At 30.5% G+C, this 14,992-nt stretch overlaps 1 long non-coding RNA gene across 1 annotated transcript in view; it reads right to left on the minus strand.

Moving 5' to 3' along the window:
• Positions 1–14,992, minus strand: part of LOC127701122 (uncharacterized) — a 173,970-nt gene that overhangs the window by 24,047 nt on the left and 134,931 nt on the right. The window lies entirely within an intron of this gene.

The following is a 14,992-nucleotide window of genomic DNA, read 5'->3' on the forward strand; positions in this document are numbered from 1 at the left end:
AAATCGTGATTAAAAGAATGCAAACAAATGTGCACTGGAAGGTAAATAGCGTTAATGATACCGAAAGAACAATTTAAAACACAAAATCATTAAAGGTATCCGGCCTATAATTAGCCAATAAACAACTAGCAAAAAAAATTGCATTTTTATCAATGATTTTAAGTTGGAGGTCTAAGAGTTCTTACAACAGAGCTGGGTTACACTGCCCCCCTTTTTTGTTTTCAAATGTCTAAGAAGGGGTTTAAATAGTATTTAATTTTCAGAAATCTCTATAGTATAATTTACTACTCTATCTTTCAAAAGGGAACCTTAATAACAGCTAACCTTGTCAAATTACACCAATAAAATTAAATTGTAATTTGCTATTCTATTTTAAGGTATCTTTTATTGTTACTAGAAAAATAAAAAGAAGAAAAGTCTAAAATTGTTGAATCTTATATCTTCATGAGTTAAATGTTAAATATTTTAGCAGAGCATTTAAAATAGACACTAGAATTAACTTTATATATTGTTCAATCCTAAATAAAAAAATCAGAAACTTTTACCGTACTGATTTTCAGAAATTTTGATTCATAATGTCAAGGTCAAAGTTTCTAAATGTAGATTGGATATCACAGTGTAAATTTATATAGAAGGTCGCCATACTTGATGTAAACTTATAATTAGAATTAAGTCTGATACCTATGGCATGTAAAGTTCAAAAGGTCAGAGGTCAATGTCATTTTAGGAACTGTTATGGCAAAGTTTTATTTATTAATGGAAATGCATGGAAAATATAACACACAATTAACATCGCTCTATCAACTTCCTTATTATTCACGTGCTCCATGATTCCGTGTTGATTGTTTATCAATGTCATGATCTGATAAACTATTGCAACAAACCCAAAGACTAATTAGAAGCTGAAGTTTGCGATCGACATTCACAGAATGAAATGATTTTTGTCTATTATATATTATTGGTTCGTAATAAAAGTAAAAACGTGCTTAAATGACTTAATTTGGTACAATCTATATATACATGCATATGTTTGCTAATTTTTGTAATATTATAATTACAAGAAACTAGTTTCATTTGTCATTAAGATCTGAAGTGTCTTTGATATGTTATGAAGTAAAACGTAAATTTATATTATGCAACAATGTTTAGTTAAGCTGAGAATATCTTTATTCAGATATATTAGAAAAGGAGGAATACAAAATTAAAAGTAAAAAAGGAATCATTAACGCAATAAATATATTTTCATCGGTTTTATTGTTTTAGTCGACGTTTTTATTTTATTTTTGATAATCATTTACTCAGAGTAAATAACTTATTACTTTAAAAGTATGAAAGTACCTTTTAATTTACCCAAATTCATTAAGTTATCGCATGACTTTTCGTCGTCACTCGGCATTTTACGACAATAGACGTCACAGTTACGACTTAAATGAAAAAAAAAACATGACAGTAGAAGACAAATATTAGGAATTTAGAGAATATAACGTGTACAATGAAAAACAAATAATACGTACAATTCATGCATCGTTTTCAAAGTATTAACATTATATATATATGAATTATAAAAGTGCCACAAAGTTTAAAAAATCATATAATTCTTAGATTAAGGTTGTATTAAATGTTTGTATACATTTGTGTCGTACAAAAATATTAGTATGATATCCCTAGAAAATACATATGGACATTTTGATTTTCCGCAGTTTAATACATCTAAAATAAAATTAAATATTTTCAGCTGTCTATGTTGTTGACTTGCATCGGAGCTCCGCTAGGGACATGCAAAGAAAAAAATATATATTGTGCGCACAACTTAAATATATTGTGCGCACAAAATAATATAGTGTGCGCACAAAATAATATAGTGTGCGCACAAAATAACATATTGTGCGCACAATTTAAATATATTGTGCGCACAACTTAAACATATTGTGCGCACAACTTAAATATATTGAGCGCACAAAATTATATATTGTGCGTTCAAATTCATTGAGCTTACACATGGTACGGCGCTTTTAATGTCTCCTTTTCAAAGAGACAAATGGAGAAATACATAAGGGTTTATTTTGAAATGGGGTTAGTTTACATGGATATACTCGCAGTTTTAGCAAAAAATCATTACTGCATTGTTTCTTATCGACACCTGAAACGAATACTGAAGAAGCTACGTTTATTTCGTCTGAAACTTGGTTTACCAACAGATGCGCTTGAAGGTACCACTTTGTATCGGTGTTTATTGGAACGGTTTGAAACAGACTTGGCATTAGAGTGAGGTCACTATCGAACTCATGTAGACTTTGATAACATGGTTTTACCTATTCTCATGTAACAATTTTAAAACTACTATTTGTGCTTATGCATTATACTTTATATCTTCAAATCTCAAGATTTTGTTTATGTTGATTGACACAAGACTGATATGTTGCTCAATTCACGGCTTTCGTTTGTTATGCTCCGTCGACGATATAAGATGGTCATTATATTTAAAAGTCTTTGCGTCCAACCATCCGTCCTCCTCTTTTTAGGATAAATGTTTTGGTCATAGTAGTGTACAATGAAGTTGTAGTGTCATCAACTTAGATAAATTCTGTGGTTTCACTGAAGATATCATTTTAAAAGTGTAAAGTAAGTCAAATCCACTTAAAACTAAGTACGCGTACAAGTTCTTTATTAAAAGATATACTATGTTTGATCATGTTTAAGTAGGGTTTTGACCCAAAATTTACTGTTCATAATTGAAATGTGACGGTGTGATCAGTCTAAGAAGTTCACTATGAAGTTGTGATCAAATGAAGGTAAAACTGAGTACATATATAAATTAGAAAATGTAAAATGAGTGCCAATGAGACAACTCTCCACCCAAGTTACAATGTATTAAAAGTTAACAATTATAGGTTAAAGTACGGTCATCATCACGGAGCGTTGGCTCACACCAAACAGTAAACTATAAAGGGTCCAAAAATGACTATTAATAAGGTATTAAATAAAACTGGAAATCAACATCAAGTTTATAAAACCTGCATTACTCCTTACTGCTTAATTTCGTGGTTTAAGTTAGATTATTTTTTAATTTGATGTTACTATTATTTTTTTTCATCTTAGTTGATTTTTTCATATTCAACCTATTTATTATGATTTAAAGACATATTTTGCATTATAACTTACCTTCAGAAATAAATTTCAAACACTTGATAGTATGACTAAACCTTTTCATGTTACTTAAACATGAAAACTTGAGATCTAAGCTTACTCCATGCATGCATGGACGAAGGCAACTAACGTTAACTTAATCCATGCTTGCATGGACTAAGTCTGTTTGAATAATTGAATAATTTCAAATGTCTATGTAAAGTTAATTTAGCTCATGCATGCATGGACTAAGTCTGTTGTGTCCAACTATATGTGCCCATATAAATTCATTGATCGTCCAAACCCCCGGACCCCCCTGTGTAACGCGTATTCTCCTACTTAGGATATGTGTTTTAAATTAGCCATGCGGCAATTTTCTCAGTTTTAAATTATTTAATATACCATACCTTTTGTCCAGAAGAAGTTTGAACTGTTGAACTGTTGAAATGTCAGTGCGAATGCAAAAATAACGTTTGTAAACAATGAATGACGCCATGTCTTAAATCCAATCACATAAACGCTTTACAATAGGCAATTGTATGTTCAACATTGAAGCGCTTTTGTGATTACGATAATAACATCAACGGCAAGATTTTGAGACTACAGCAGAGAAAATGTTGTTCTACCAGCCACTTGCAAAAATTCTTAAAGTTATAGAAACAGACGATTTCTGCGACAAGTCAGAGATGGAGGGTCCGTTCCGAATCGTCTACAGATTGCTATTGTTCATGTAAGTTTTACAAACTTTAAGAAATCATACTTTTACTCGTTTTATTTTGTGAACATCCTGATATAATTTCTGATATTTTGTCTTCTATTTCGACAAAAAACTAGGCCTATTTCATTGCACTTATTTTAGTGCTAAGTCAATAATCATTTTTCGGAACATAAATACACACTTCATGCATGTAACTATTAAGAAAAATACATTCAATAAAAACGAAAAGAATAGAATATTAACAATGTCAATGAATGATTTTTTGCACAGTGTCATCTGGATTATATAACGGTTTAGCACATACAGTATAAAATTACCTTAGAGTCTACCTTTTTCATTCTGTTAACGTCAGACGTATGCAGTCAAATTCACAACTGTATTCACCAAAATTGCTTTTTCAAACAAACAATAAATGTGTGTACATTTGGTTCACATGCATGATGACATTTATGTGTAAGACAAAAAAATAATTTTGTCAAAAATGTCTTTCCTTTGGAATTTAGTTCAAACGGGGTTCCATAAGGGGTAACAGAACGTTAGACTTGCATATATTTGTTTATAAAAAAGAAGATATGATATGATTTCCAATGAAACAACTCTACACAAGAGACCAAATGACACAGAAATTAACAACTATAGGTCACCGAGTGGTGCTCCGTAAACGGAGGGATCTACGTACATACATACATACATACATACATAGCCACCTGACCACAATTGTCAGGAATAATGTAAAATTAGTAATCATGATTTTTAGTACTAGTATTGAAATATTTTCAAAAAGTAACTCAAATCCATGTAACTTGTAATAATTTATGTAACTTGTAATGTGAGGTTGATGAAGTCATGAAAGGAGAAGGTCTTTTTGTGGGAATTTATGTTAAAAAATCAAAAAGGTTAATATATGTACCAAATGACATCCTTCAGACATTTTAAAATCAGTCTGTTGGAAACCGGTCTTTAGATTTTTATACTTTTTTTTAACCTCTGTATGTCTGTCTGTAATATGCAAATCCATCAAAGTTTTATGAGGAATTACAAATCAAGAGTTTCCTGAAAGTCATCAGTCCTCATGTGAACATGCTTTACTGAGTAATGCAGTTTAAAATTCACCCATTCAACTTCCCGTTAACAGGATACCTATTAATTCTAACACAAAATTACCATTTATTTTTTAGTTAAATATGCTTTGAAGCTAAGGTTAATAGGACAGATTACAAGAGTTTTTCATATCTAAGTTACCCTCAATGCAGATACTATTCACAATACACAAATTACAAGTGAATGAAATTGCAGCATGATTAATGTATACAAAAAAAAAAGGAAATCTACCAATGACTGTCAATAAATTTATTTAACCATTAAAAATCTTACAATGGGCATATAAACGGAAGTGTATTTATGAGAATTAGGACTGGAAAAGTGGTTGTATTATAATTATTCCGTCAGCACACAGCATAAACTTTAAGGAGAAAAAACATAGACTGTCTGAAGGTACCTGTCCAGCTAGGATGACATGTCTTCTAGCAGATTCTCTCCTTGTGGTGGACTAGCATGTCAAAATTTCAGCTCAGTGTAATATTGGTCTAGTACAAAATAGGGTCATTATTTATATCTGAGTATCAAGTACTCGTTCTGATTATGCACTTAACTTGCAACTGGATGACAAAACATCCATCCATCCATCTTCTCAAAAGTAATATACCCAGTTCCAATGTTCAAGTCTTGATAAATATGTTTTGATTTGACCCAAGCAAGACACCGATACATGTAATATAATAATGTCAAATATAAAACCTATATCAATGAGATCTTACTAAAAACATAAACCATATAAATTGACCGCACCAGAATGAGATGCAAATTTGACAATGCCAAAATATTAAAAAAAAAAAGCTAAAATAACTGTTGAAGAGCTGGACCTAAAGCAAAACAAAATCAGAACAAAAAATCAGTGAAATAAAAAAAACCATAACGAAATCATCAACACAGTATAAAAAAGGATGGAAACGGGGTAAGTGTCAAAGAGAACAATTAACCTAACCCATATGTACAAAACAACCAAGATCACCGATACCTTAATTTTGCTATTAATACATAATTACCTAGTTGATTAGTTTTTCAGTTCTTTTTATTTTCAAATTGGCTTCACTGTATGCATTCAAATGTAAACATTGTAACCAATTGTAAGGTAAATAAACTAAAGTGCAGAGCTACGTACAAAGGACATCTTTTTTAAATAAACACATTAATCCATGCACTGAAAAAAAGTAAAAATATACTTAAAACAGTAATGAAATATTCCGTACAGATACAATACTGATTTAATCAGTATCATAATGAAACAGTACTGAAACATTACTGACGAAATCAGTACTGAAACAGTACTGACGAAATAAGTACTGAAACAGTACTGACAAAATCAGTACTAAAACAATACTGACAAAATCAGTACTGAAACAGTACTGACAAAATCAGTACTGAAACAGCACTGACGAAATCAGTATTGAAACAGTACTGAAAAAATCAGTACTGAATTTATAGAATTAGTACTTGTACAGTTTTTTGTATAATAATAAACAGTAATGAATTAATAGAAAGTATAACATTACAAGTTTTTAGTCTTGCCGAACAGTACTGATATGTACGAGGGTAGAAATGTACCAAAAAAACGTGGGTAAATTCTTGGTAGTGTAGCCCATATACAAAGAAAACAATAAACAAAAACAAATTTGACAGACGGGTATCGATGCAAGCCTTGAATTACGGACCCATGACTTGAAACATGCAAACATAAACTGTCATAGTTTAAACATGCTTATGAACGAGAAATCATCCAAAAAACTGTGATAAAGCTGAAACAGCACAAAAAAAGAATAACTTGTAAAAATAGTTGAAAATGGTTTTATTCATCAAACGAGGAAAAGGCACAAACCTTATAATTGAAACTACTATATCTTTACTATCGTATCTGAAAAACAGACCAAATCTGAGATATTTAACCTTGACCAATAAACCATCAAAATAAGGTCAAGGTCAGATGATACCGACCAGACAAATATATAAACCTTACAATCATTCCATAAACCAAGTATAGTTCACTTATTCCTTATAGTATCTGAAAAACAGACCAAACAAGAATCAAATAACATGGACCAATGAACCATGAAAATGAGGTCAAGGTCAGACGACACCTGCCAGTTGGACATGTACACAAAATCATTCCATACCGAATATAGAAGACCTATTGCATATTGTATCTAAGATGTCGACTTAACCACGAAAACTTAACCTTGTTCAATGATCCACGAAATGAGGTCAAGGTCAAGTAAAAACTGTTTTACTTAGTTTGTGCGCACATTATAACAAATTGTGCGCACAATATATATTTAAACTGTGCGCACAATATATTCAAAGTGTGCGTACTATATATTATGTTGTGCGCACAATATATATTTTTTTCTTTGCATGTCCCTAGCGGGGCTATGTAATTTGCAGTATAAATTGTGTAGTTGCGATTGATATTTTTAAGTAAAACATTTTATGCAATGGTATTTGTTCTACGTTGAAGTATGTAATACAAAAAATATAAAATGAAGTTTTTCATATCAGATGTATAATCAGCTCTCGATCAATATCAGCCCTCAAAATCCCTTATATGGTAAATGTGTTCATTTCTGACTTATATACATGTAGCACACGCATATTTAGTAAAGTATTTTAAGCTAAATGTTTTACATTTCATCGTTTTCATACTATATGTTTGAACTAAGTTAGTATAATATATGTGACAGTGATCTATATTTTTACAGATGGTAAGATATTAACAATAAGCATTCGAAATCTTAAATCACGAAGGATAGACAGTGACATGACCAAAACAAACAAGTTAAAAACAAAAATAATGAAAATAATAAACAAACAAAAAATTAATAAATAAAAGGTGAAAACACATATATATCCACAACACCCTTATTGTAAACTAAAGGCTGAACAGCAGGAGTCCCATCGTAATTCGATGTCGATTTTCAGTAGCTGTGAACTAAGTCACGATTACTAGCGTAAAAGATAACTTCAACTTTAGCATTAGGAACAAATGCAATCCCGACAATTAGTGCAAACCATTAATATTTTATCAACTTGAAAATATTTACTACATATGCATGAATTACATGAAATATTGCTGTATAGATATGCAAAGTTACCTTTTGACAAATTGTTGTCAACTCTTTTGTCGTTAAATTAGGTTCTCAAGTGACCATTACTACCGATTTCTATATGTTAGTTAGGGTATCTCTGGTATCTTCATTCAAGTTTAGTGGAATTATTTGCGATTTACATAGTTATCACATATTCAACTCTAGAAGACATCAGGTGACTTTGTGACTAAATTATCGGTCATCTGGTTATCCGAATAGGGTACATATATTGCATGGATAATGTTGAAAACTGTCTTCTTAAACGATAATGAAAAGAAATATTCGTCAAGTCAGAGATCAATCTAAATTCTTAACACATTAAGAATTTAACTTGTTCCAAAAATAACAATTTAAATATAGCTTTAGTTTCCCCACAAAATTCAATATATTAACAATTCAGGAAGGATTATTTTTAAGAATAAGTCAGAGTTTTCAATAAATATACAAATAATTTTAAACCTGAGATATTATAATCTTGACAGTTTAATTTTGGGTCGGGTCCCTTCCCATGCGTCTTGTTGATTGCAAATTCTGGAAACAAATTGAAATTCCATTTGAAATGGCGGCACTCATGCATGTCACCAGTGGTTTTACTTTTGAAGAATTCAGTTTTAATTAATCAAAATGATATAATAAGGTAGATCTGGGGCCTAAATTAAACTCAATTTTTTTTAAATATTTTCAAAATGTAGTTTATATCATGCCTTTTTCAAAAATGTAATACAAAGTATGGGTCATGGAGGTTTTTTTTCGATCTACAGGTTGTGCAAATCTGTTAGATTTTGTATAGATTATACATGAAAAAACCAATTTTGTGTGAAAGACAGAAAACTAAACTATACAATTTTAAGATGAAATATAAGATACACATTGTAATTCTTGTAATGGGCTTTCCGAAAATGAAAGGAAACATTGGGATCAAGGGACTCCTTTTCTCGCAACAAAACAAAATAGGTAAATTCCCTACACATTCCTACAAGAATGTATATGACAAATTTGAAAAAAAAAATCATTATACTAAAAATGTTTGGTATTCAAAGAAAAACAGTCGTAATAATACGATAAAACACACAATTGTCTTTACAAATGAATTACGATCCCTCAAAAAATTTGTATGTTTTATTAAAGATCTAAACCGATTGAGTTGTACTATTTTACAAAACAAGATAGCGGAAGACATCAGATCTAACATAAATTCATTTTTTGTGTGCCTTAGTGGTTTTGAGCATTCACTTACATATTTCAATTTTAAAATAAGGAGATGTGGTATGATTACCAATGAGACAACTATCAACCAGAGTTCAGGTGAAGTGGATGTAAGCAATTATAGACAACTATACAGCCTTCAACAGTTCTCAGTCGGTTTGCACTTTAAAAAATAATAAGAAACAGTCTTTCATATTTATGTGGGAATTTATATGCATCGATCGTGCATTTAAACCATTGTCAGTAAACTTGAGAAAAGATGTTAAATGACAGATTTTACTTTATAAATGGTAAAAACAAATTATTAAAGCATTTCCACATGATGAATAACTAAAGGAATCAGAGATTCAGACATTTGAAAGTTTTTTTAAGTGCATACACCATCTTTACTGCAAATATTCAAACATTATTAATTTTCTTTTTGAAAGGACATACACTGTCTATATTGCATTTGTTTTGAATCAAATTTGGAATTATAAAAAAAGATTGGTGACCATTAAATACGTACACAAACATCAAACATCTTTAAGTCCACTAGTCTTTAAAAAGTCTGCTGTATACGAACAAAGAAACATATTTTTTTCACATGAAAAATCTCCAACTGAAAATTAAAACTTCTTAATGATGTCGTTTCGGAAAAAAAGGTAGTTTAAAATCAAATTGCCTTTTTACACATCCTCACTTGTCCCTTTTAAAAGCCCGAAATTTGTATTCACGATGACTTTGCATCTACAGTTTTACCATTTTTTATAATCCATTTTTAAGTTTTGATTAATGAATACATAACAGTGGAGAGCTTAAACTATCACACAAGGTAAAAGACTTTATTATACTTTATGCAAATTTCTTATATTATCCATTCATTTCATTGGACACGCAACATTTGTTTATTTTTTTCCTTACCTTTCATAAGCCCCGCCCACCCATAGCAACATATGATAATATTAGCAACGGGTACTAATGCCTAAAATTAACACCCGCTGAGCCCGAAGTCTGCCGGTCCAGAACAATTAACACCCGCTCCGGCCGAGGTTTACCGATTCTTATTTGTACACCATTTCCGTCGTTTTGTTGTTGTTATTAGTTAACTATCTTAATTTATGACTTTATTTATTTACAATTGCCCTTCTAATAACATAGTGCACACTAGAATCATAAGGTATTCAGTATAACAAAAAAAAACATACTGCCCTTGGATTAAGGTGTTAGGATGATTAACACACTCGATGTCTTGGGTGATAATTTTTTCCCTCGTGTGTTTATCTACCATAACGTCTTCATCCAAGGGCAGTATGTTTATAATAATTGTATGTTGTATACCAAATTGTTTGCAGTTTGTTTTCTAAAGAATCGTCAGGTCTTAATCGGAATTATATTGATAAAAAGATATTAAATCTAAAAACATGTAAATGTTATATTACGGGAAAAAGAAAATGGAGTATGGCTATTAATGAGATAAACCAAAATCAAATATTTTAACATAGAAAAAATATCGATCATTTGTCCATAAATCATTTGATGAAACAAAATCCAATTCTTCAAATAGACTTTGTTCAAACATTCATCATCCCCCCTAAAAGGAAGAAAAAGAATAACCCCGTACTAAAGTTTTCTTCAAAAATGTTCAAAAATTTCTTCCGTCGGAATTAAATGTCAGTTGGTCATATTTACTCAAATTATCGTTCCGTTGGTAAATATTTTTGAACGTTTGGTTTTTATTAGTTTTTATGGGCTTCCTCTCTTTGAATTTACATTGGAGTTCGGTATTTTAGTTATTACATTATCTATAAGCAATTAAGGCTAAAGTTTGAAACAATGGATATTGTCAACAGAAACTAAGATTTACACTTGAAATTGATTAATCTATCCATTTACCAAAAATGTTTATATACCCTATATATTACATGTATAAGACTTCAAAGAAGAAGTATATATTTATACAGAGATAAAGATGCCCAGTATTCATACAAGAAATAATCGAAATACTGTCATTTTACTTAATACTTGTATAAAATTTCGACTGACAGACAGACAAAGCTCATTGTCTCATTCGTCTTATCTTTTTCGGGGAGTTTAAGTTAGACTAGTTGAAATTGTAAACCTGGATGATTCCCTTTTTGTCTCATACAACATGTAGAAGTAGTTGTATATATAAATCGAGTGGGATACCAACTATCTTTCGGGATATCAATCTACGACATTCAACGAATACGATATCGATTTAAAATTCAAGCGTTTCAATAAAATGTCTTCTGTCTTCGGTGTTGTGTTATTTGGACTATGTAAATTTGAAGTTTAAGTACGTTTCGTAACTATGACGGAAAACATATAAACCAATAGAAAAAAAAAGGATATGGGCTAGTCATCCATGACACAAGATCAGTACATGCATCGCAAAAACACACAAAAAGCAAAGACAAAGTTCGTTTTGTCTAAATACTCAACAATATATTGACACCCTAAGTAGAATCTAAATTGTTATAGTCGTTTCAGAAGGCCTACTTTGTCTGGCGTAAGAAAAGTATTAATACTGCTAGAAATAAACTCATCAGGCTTAAAATTAAGTACTTCTACAAAAGACTCATCAATGAAGCTCGAAATGTAAGTAAACACGCGACTTTAAAGGGATCCAGTTTAGTTTAATTTTAGAATTTGAAAATTTAAAAATGTACACACAGATTTTAAAAAAGACATACCGAAGGTAAAGATTTTAAAAACACCCAAAGAGAATAAACAATACACATTGAGAATTAAGAATTATACACTTATTTTAAAATTGAAAACAAACATTGGAAATAGAAAATTCAAACAGAGAATCGTGCGGGTTTTTTTTAGCACACAGTCCCAATTAGAGTAATTAGGGTGCGTTTAGATATGTATCTGAGGTCAATTGTTACCCAAAGGCATTTTGTAATTCTCAGCGTGTGATTTTAAGTTTTCTTTAATGTCTGTGTGTTTTAATATATGTGAATTTTTTTTTAGAAAACTGCCTTATACATAGTTTTGACGAGAGCGGCTTGCTTTAACCTTTTTGCACATTGATACATAATGTAATTTAGGTATGCATCACAAGGAATGATAATCTATTACCATTTATATAAGGAGCAAAGGAGACATGAACAGGTTTTGAATTTTCTAAAAATGTTCTTCATGATCATGTTGATAAGAGACGTAGTTGTTTGTGTTATATTACATTTATGGGTTGTTCATTCCAAAATTTTAAACGAGGTATTCAAGATTATGAAAAATAGTAAAACACTATTCCATTGGTCTTTGGTAATTATGGAAATGCTGTCTCCTGTACATCAACCCTATGGTCTATCATTTCCACATAATGCACTTAACAGACATCACAACTTATTTACATACATACAATGAAATGTGAATTACCAAGACTTCATGAAAAGTCATGAAAAGTCCGTATGTGATAACTCTTTTTATATTGGTCTGATAACAAACCTTGATTTCAATTTTATCTTATTCCGGGGAAATAGATACATCAACAAATTACAATATTACAGATTTTGTAACAAATAAAACTTTCTATTCATTATTAGAAAATAAAGTTAACCAAAATGATGCATTAAATACTTACGTTATATTGATAGAGCGTCCTTATCTGTTTGTCTTCAATTTGATTATTATCAGGTTAAAATGCAAAAGCACAGGAAAACATAATTCCAATTTCACCGACCTTTTTGAATTCTGTTGCGGAAACTCTATTTCCTTGTGAAAAAGTTTAATATTTACACGTAATCGTTATTGCCATGACCATTTTTGTAAATAATTAGTCTTTATTGTTACTAAAAAGGGGGGACTATTAGATGTACTTTGACAACTGTTCTTGTAGATAGTTATGACAATGTACATCGTTTTAATTCGTCATCAGTAATTGTAAATGTAGCTCTAAATAAAAAAAAAGTAAAATGCTCTATAGCAGATATTTTCAACAAAACAAATCCGAATTAGGGCACGTGTTAAAACATATTCATTTTTAAAGAGAAATAGGATTTTCTTCATACCTATTGTAAACTACTGCAAATATTGTTAAGATAAAGACGTCTGATCCGTAACTTTGCCGATTGCTTCCTTTTCCCGATTGTGACATTTTTGACAGAGCGCGAATTCTCAGGAGACGTCAATCCTGTCAATGCACTCGGTCTCACTCCTTTTTGACTTCATGCGATTCCATAAAAGTTTGCTGGTTACGTTGATTTGTCTTTTTTTTAATCTATTTATTTTGAACATCGGTTAACTAATGTCGCCTTAATTTACTTGTTGTTTCTAATATAAATACAACATTCAGAAAAAAAATGTACCGTATGTAACTATAAATGTAAATCAAGAGGCAATAACAAGATAATGATGTGATATAAAAAGTAAGACCTGCTTTCTTGCAATACATTCATAACAAGCTCAATGAAAACAACAGAGATTGGACCAGAATAGCCAACTATATTTCAAGTACGTACGGTGTCAATGCGGTAAATTTCAGTTGGTGATTTTTTTCTGTCAACAATAATCTTCATCCTTAGTTCTTTCATGGTTCAAGAACATTTTATATTCCATCATAGTAGAAATTTTTAGAAATGCAGTTACTTTTTTCTTACTGTCTTACTGATAAGGTGTTTAACATGATATTTAACACAAGTATAATATCAAGTGAATAGCTTAGTTGTAATATAAAACCAATATAAAAAAACAAATAAGAAAATAAGATGAATATAGAGTCAAAAATTATGGACCCGTACTATTCTCAATTGTATGAGTAAACAATTCATAGAACCTTTGAATGAATGCACTAATTAAAAAAATGGTCAGATAGTTTGGTGTTTTAATAGAAGCTAATGTTGTTGAGATCTGGATACAGTACAATAGACAATTTTTCTCTTTTGTGAGCTTTTTTGATTTTGAAAGACCTTTTGCTACAATTTGAAGTGATGGATGCTGGGTATCAGTTGTTTACGCAACATATAAACGAGAAATGTTTATCATCATTATCATCATTATTATCAATTTGTATAAAAACATAAAATCTAATTAATTGTGTGTAATAATAATATTTTAGACTATTCTGTATGTAACAAGGTGTCCAGGTGAAGCTTATCACATGTACTTTTTACCTTTGACATTAACGATCTAAAACACTTTTTAGAATACAAAAGCTACGTGGGCTCGGGATTATTTGTGAAAAAAATCGACTCGAAGCTTCACAATTACTTACAATTGATTTGTATCCTTTTTATACATACGACACATTGCTTTTAGCAGACATTGCTGACGATTTACAGACACAACTGGTTTCTTTCAGTGAATACTGAATGTTTTGAAACTAACAGTTAATACTTTGAAAACCAGTGATTTTTTCTAGATGCAGAATGCCGTCAAATTTTCATTTTGATGAAGATGACACTGATGTTGAAATTGTTACAGAATTCAGCTTTCAACTATTTGAGCATTTTATTGTCTTGAGCTGGAAATTCTAAGGTTGCATTGAAATCTGACTGCATACGATATCTTTCTATTTAGCGTCATTTAGGTCTTTTCGATAATTTTATTTCAATACCTCTCTATGGTGTGAAATGTATTTTGTAACTTCTTACAAAACGATAAAATTCCACGCGAAGCTATATAGCCTATGGGGAATTGTTGGACAAAAGATAAAGAGACTAAGATAACTTAAATCGCATATATACTTTTAAAACTTTATTTACTGTTATAATGTATGAACATCCTTTGTAAG

This window comes from Mytilus californianus, unplaced genomic scaffold (genome assembly GCF_021869535.1).
Source record: "Mytilus californianus isolate M0D057914Y unplaced genomic scaffold, xbMytCali1.0.p SCAF_5, whole genome shotgun sequence".
Taxonomy (NCBI): Eukaryota; Metazoa; Mollusca; class Bivalvia; order Mytilida; family Mytilidae; genus Mytilus; species Mytilus californianus.